The sequence below is a fragment of the Oncorhynchus kisutch genome, linkage group LG4, assembly GCF_002021735.2.
Source record: "Oncorhynchus kisutch isolate 150728-3 linkage group LG4, Okis_V2, whole genome shotgun sequence".
Taxonomy (NCBI): Eukaryota; Metazoa; Chordata; class Actinopteri; order Salmoniformes; family Salmonidae; genus Oncorhynchus; species Oncorhynchus kisutch.
This window is the reverse complement of record NC_034177.2, coordinates 35234942-35241747: the sequence shown is the minus strand read 5'-3', so window position 1 is coordinate 35241747 and position 6806 is coordinate 35234942.

Genomic DNA, 6806 nt, shown 5'->3' with positions numbered 1-6806 from the left:
CAGCCAATCAGATAATCGAGAGGCATTCAAGAGTTACAGTATTCTAAAACGTTGGGAAATGGGTTATAAACTGTTTGCAAACAAACTTCCAAGCAGATGGGTGGTAAATGTAGTCAGGGTTAACAGGCGGCAGCTAGTCTTACTGGTGTCCGACCAGTCGCGGTCGGTGCCGTTATTATGAGGGAGCATGGCCTATTTCTGTTACAGCATATTGGATGACTTTTATATTCCATTAACCCAGTTCATGTAACATTGATAGTTTTAGGCTACTACATGATACTAAAATGTTCCCTGTACCCATATTGAGGTTACTACAACCTAGTCTATCAATGAAAGTCTACAGCGTAGGTGAACTCAGGTCGAGAGGAAATTTTGAGCTGACACATTGACAGACAGTGACACATTCAATACCGCATTGCACACTCTTGCCTGCATCTAGCTGATCTGGGGTGTAATCATTAGTCTATCAGTTGCAAATGAGAGTATCTATTGGACAAATACAGGTTTGTTTACCCCCGTTTAGTTCCATTTAAAAACTTTTTTCAACAGACTTGGCGGAATGAATACACCCCTGATCACACTTAAATTCTGTTCACTTTCATGGCAGCTACGTTGTATTCCTTCTGGCATCTATGTGAAACGGCTAGCTAGTTAGCGGTGGTGCGCGCTAAATAGCGTTTCAATCGGTGACGTCACTTGCTCTGAGACCTTGAAGTGGTGGTTCCCCTAGCTCTGCAAGGGCCGTGGCTTTTGTGGAGCGACGGGTAACGATGCTTTGAGGGTGACTGTTGTTGATGTGTGCAGAGAGTCCCTGGTTCGCGCCCGGGTATGGGCGAGGGGACGGACTAAAGTTATACTGTGACATATGCACTCTCTTCTTCTCACCTTTTCTCTTCGTTTGTGGACTTCAATGCACAACACATTAGCTGTATGTGACCAGGCAAAAAATAAATTACAAGCCAAACCATATCATAACCGCTACACTCAGCCGACATAGTTGTCGCCATATTAGCTAAAGTAATGTCATAGTTAACAAAGTTAATAGAACTAACTCGTTAGTAAACCTGCTACAATCATGCATTAACGTTACAATGTATAGTCAGTAAGCAGTTTAGCACTTAAATCGGTGGGCCCCGGTGGCAATACATTTGTAAAACCAAAAGCTTACACTACCTTGGCTTGGAAGATGTCCAGTGTTGTGTTGAATAATCATGGCCAGACAGCTAACATAGCATCCTTCTGTTTGAGCAGGGTGTTTGAGAAGGCTAACCTAGCTAGCTGCATTTACTAGCTAAGTGAATCTGAAAGTGAAATAAATAACAATCTCTCTCTCTTGCTTCTCCTTCCTGTTTGAAGAAAGTAATTTGGTCAAAACTGTTCAGCTATTGTCTTTCTCTCTCTTTGAGTCAACTACTCACCACATTTTATGCACTGTAATGCTTGATAGCAGGTAGCCTAGTGGTTAGAGCATTGGACTAGTAACTGAAAGTTTGCCAAAACGAATCCCCGAGCTGACAAGGTAAAAATCTGTCGTTCTGCTCCAGAACGAGGGAGTTAACCCACTGTTCCTAGGCCGTCATTGAAAATAAGAATTTGTTCTTAACTGACTTGCCTTGTTAGGTAAAAAATATAATAAAAAAATACCTGTAGCTTATGCTTTCCGTATTATATTCATTCTTTGATCCTTTGATTGGGTGGACAACATGTCAGTTCATGCTGCAAGAGCTCTGATAGGTTGGAGGACGTCCTCCGGAAGTTATCATAATTACTGTGTAAGTCTATGGAAGGGTGTGAGAACCATGAGCCTCCTAGGATTTGTATTGAAGTCAATGTACCCAGAAGAGGATGGAAGCTAGCTGTCCTCCGCCTTCACCATGGTGCTACCCTAGAGAGAGTGCTGTTGAGGCTACTGTAGACCTTCATTGCAAAACAGTGTGTTTTAATCCATTATTTGGTGACGTGAATATATTTAGTATAGTTTTATCTAAAAATGATACGTTTTTAAATGTTTTAATATTTACATTTTTATGAAATTCACTGCCGAGGATGGTCCTCCCCTTCTTCCTCCGAGGAGCCTCCACTTAGTCCGACACATAACGAAAAATACATTACAGACAAAATACTTTTAACAAAGCAAATTTGAGGAAAGCTCTTCTGAAGATCTATCAACACATTGACTGTAGTACTTGCGCTGGGAAAGCACTCAACCACTGCTATTCTCTCTTCCCTCTCTCTAAGGCCTTCCCCCACCCTCCCTTTGGCAAATCAGATCACAAATCAAATCAAACGATGAGTAGCCTAGTGGTTAGTGCGTTGCAAGTTCAAACCCCCGAGCTGACAAGGTACAAATCTGTCGTTCTGCCCCTGAACAGGCAGTTAACCCACTGTTCCTAGGCCGTCATTGAAAATAAGAAATTGTTCTTAACCTGACTTGCCTGGTTAAATAAAGGTAAAATAAAAAATAAAAAAGACCCTCACAAACTTTTACAGATACACAATTGTTGGGCTGTATCATTGTCTAGTACGGCAACCGCAGGGCTCTCCAGAGTGTGGTGCGGTCTGCCCAACGCATCACCGGGGGCACACTGCCTGCCCTCCAGGACACCTACAGCACCCGATGTCACAGGAAGGCCAAAAAGATATTCAAGGACATAAACCACCCGAGCCACGGCCTGTTCACCTCGTTATCATCCAGAAGGCGAGGTCAGTACAGGTGCATCAAAGCTGGGACTGAGAGACTGAAAAACAACTTCTATCTCATATACATATACATGGAATCACTGGTCACTTTAATAATGGAACACTAGTCACTTTAATAATGTTTACATACTGCTTTACTCATTTCATATGGATATACTGCATTCTATTCTAATGTATTTTAGTGAATGCGACTCCGACATTGCTTGTCCTAATATTTATATATTTCTTAATTCCATTATTTGACTTTTAGATTTGTGTGTATTGTTGTAAATTGTTAGATATTACTGCACTGTTGGAACTAGCAACACAAGCATTTCACTACACCAGCAATAACATCTGTAAATATGTGTATGTGACCAATCAAATTTGATTTGATTTGGTGTATGTGCATCTATCAGTTACACGTACTAAAACATTATCAGTACATACACACAACAAGTAGGTCACATGGGGGAGAGCCATTGTGCTTTATTTGTTTAAAAAAAAAACAGGTTTGCTGTTCACTTGCGCTATATACAGTGGGGCAAAAAAGTATTTAGTCAGCCACCAATTGTGCAAGTTCTCCCACTTAAAAAGATGAGCGAGGCCTGTAATTTTCGACATAGGCACACTTCAACTATGACAGACAAAATTAGGGGAAAAATCCAGAAAATCACACTGTAGGATTTTTTATTAATTTATTTGCAAATTATGGTGGAAAATAAGTATTTGGTCAATAACAAAAGTTATGAAAATACCCCAGTGCTGTAAGTTGACTATGCAAACAATTTGGAAACATGAATATTCCTTCTAAATACAAGAAGTGACACAATCAGTCTTTCCTCAACTCATGCATAGTATTAATATTAGCACTCTGATTACAATGAAGAGCAAGATGTGTGGCTCTGTTCAGGGCCAGCTGCAGCTTAACTAGCTCTTTCTTTGCAGCACTTGACCATATGACTGGGCAATAATCAAGATAAGATAAAACTAGATCCTGCAGGACTTGCTTTGTGGAGTGTGGTATCAAAAAAGCTGAGAATCTCTTTATTACAGACAGACCTCTCCCCATCTTTACAACCATTAAATCTATATGTTTTGACCATGAAGGTTTACAATCTAAGGTAAAACCAAGTAATTTAGTCTCCTCAACTTGTTCAATAGACATACCATTAAATACCAGATTCAGCTGAGAACTTAGGAAATGATTTGTACCAAATGCATGTTCAGGACCAGTTTATTACTGGCCACCCATTCCAAAACAGAGTGCAACTCTTTGTTAGCCGTGGTTGCTGATGCGTATAAGGTTGAATCATCAGCATATATGGACACACATGCTTGGTTTAATGCCAGTGTCAGGTCATTGGTAAAATTTAAAAGAGTAGAGGGTCTAGAGACCATCCCTGGGACACTCCACACTTGACATGTTTTACATTAGAGATGCTTTCATTAAAGAAAACCCTCTGAGTTCTGTTAGCTAGATAGCTCTGAATCCATTTTATGGCAGAGGTTCTCAACAACAGGTCATAGTCAATAATATCAAAGGCTGCACTGAAATCTAACAGTACAACTACCTCCATCTTCTTATTATCAATTTCCTTCAACCAGTCATCAGTAATTTGTGTCTGTGCAGTGCGTTGAGTGCCCTTCTATATAAGCATGCTGAAAGTCTGTTCATTTGTTTACAGAGAAATAGCATTGTATTTGGTCAAACACTATTTATTCAACAGTTTGCTATGAGCTGGCAGCAAGCTGTACCTACGGTGAGGGCTCGCTGCTTCCCCAATCAAAGCCCTGTATTAACACAGAGGTTGGCACTAAACTAAAGGACAGGGCTACCGCACACAGAGATATCGCAGACAACCCTGAGGCTATGGCCGAGGACAGGAACAAGTACAAGAAGTCCCGCTATGACCTTCCCAGAGTTATCAAACGAGCAAGAGGATAATATAGGAATAAGGTTGAATCCTACTGCACAGGCTCCAATGCCCGCCATATGTGGCAGGGGCTACAGTCCATTACGGATTACAAAGGAAGACTCAACCGTGATCTGCCCAACGATGCTTCTCTACCAGATGAACACAATGCATTTTATGCACGCTTTGACAACAACAACATCATGCCGGGTGTGAGTGCCGTCACCGACCCAAAGGATTGAGTGATCTCGCTCTCCAAGGCCGACGTGAAAAAGGTCTTTAATCAGGTCAATACCCTCAAGGCCGCGGGGCCAGATGGAATTCCAGGGCACATTCTCAGAGTATGCGCAGAACAGCTGGCAGGCATGTTCACAGTAATTGTCAACCTCTCCATGTCCCAGTCTGTAATACCCACATGTTTTAAGATGACCACCATAATTCCTGTCCCCAATAACTGTAAGGCTTTATGCTACAATGACTACCGGCCTGTAGCACTCACTTCTGTAATCAGGAAGTGCTTTTGAGAGGCTGGTTATGGCACACATTAGATCCATAGATGACGCAATCTCAATCGCTCTTCACACTGCCCTCACCCACTTAGAAAAGAGTAATACCTATGTGAGGATGCTGTTCACTGACTACAGCTCAGCGTTCAATACACTTGTCCCCTCCAAGCTCGTCACCAAGCTTAGGACTCTGGGTCTGAACACCTTCCTGGACTTCCTGATGGGCCGACCCCAGGTGGTGAGGGTAGGCAACATCACTTCCGCCACACTGACCCTCAACACAGCAGAGGTGTGTGCTTAGTCCCCTCCTGTACTCCCTGTTCACCCACGGCTGCATGGCCCCTGCACAACTCCAACAAATTCATCACGTTTGCTGACGACGGTGGTAGGCCTGATCACCGGTGATGATGAGTCAGCGTACTGGGAGGAGGTCAGTGGCCTGGCAGGGTTGTGCCAGAACAACAACCTCTCCCTCAACGTAAATAAGACCAAGGAGCTGATCATGGACTACAGGAAATGGGAGGGGGAACATGCCCCCATCCACATGGACAGACCGCAGTGGATCAGGTCGAGAACTTCAAGTTCCTCGGTGTCCAAATCACTAAAGAATTAAAATAGTCCAAACACACACACAGTTGTGAAGAAGGCACAATAGCGCCTCTTCCCCCTCAGGAGGTTGAAAATGGGCACTCAAATCCATAAAAAGTTCTACAGCTGTGGCTCTACAGAGGTTGGTGCGGACTCAGGATATGACCCAGATGCAGACACAGGAGGCAGATAGTTTGATTCTCAGAATATTTATTATAACAAAGGGACAGGCAAATGACAGCTCACGGGCATGCAGAGGTTTGTAATCCAAGGCAGAGTCAATCAGGGACAGAACGGCAGGCAGGCTTAGGGTCAGAACAGGTAGAAAGGTCGGAACTGGGAAGACCACAAAACAAAACTTGAGAAACTGGAAAAACGCTGGTAAGACCTGACATAACAAAACGAACTGGCAACAGACAAACAGAAAACGCAGGTACACAGGGGATAATGGGGAAAAATAGGAGACAGCTGGTGGGGATTTGGAAACGAGCACAAGACAGGTGAAACAGATCAGGGTGTGACACACATAACATGCACACATTTATACTGACTCTACACACAAGCACACCCACTCACATTCAAGCTGCTGCTACTCTCTTTATCTTATATCCTAATGCCTAGTCACCTTACCCCTATACATATCTACCGCCATCACTCCAGTATCTCTGGACATTGTAAATATGGTATTGGAACTGGCCCTGTAAATAATATGCTTACTTACTTATTGTGTTCTTATTTCTCATGTGTTTTTTTCTAGTATTACATTGTTATTGATTATTGCATTGTTGGGTTCTGAGTTTGCAAGAAAGGCATTTCACTGTACTTGTGCATGTGACATTAAAACGGTCAACTTTAAACTGTTAGAACCAGTAAAGGCTGCTTTACCATTCATGGGTAGTGGAATGAGTTTGGCTTCCCTCCAGGCCTGGGGAAACTTCCTGGCCATGGACCCAAAATATCAATGTTTTGTTCCCCGAGCCACTTAGTTATCACTTTTGCCTTATGGCAAGGTGCTCCATTATGCTGGAAAAGGCATTGTTCGTCACCAAAATGTTCCTGGATGGTTAGGAGGAGTTGCTCACGAAGGATGTGTTGGTACCATTCTTTATTCATGGCT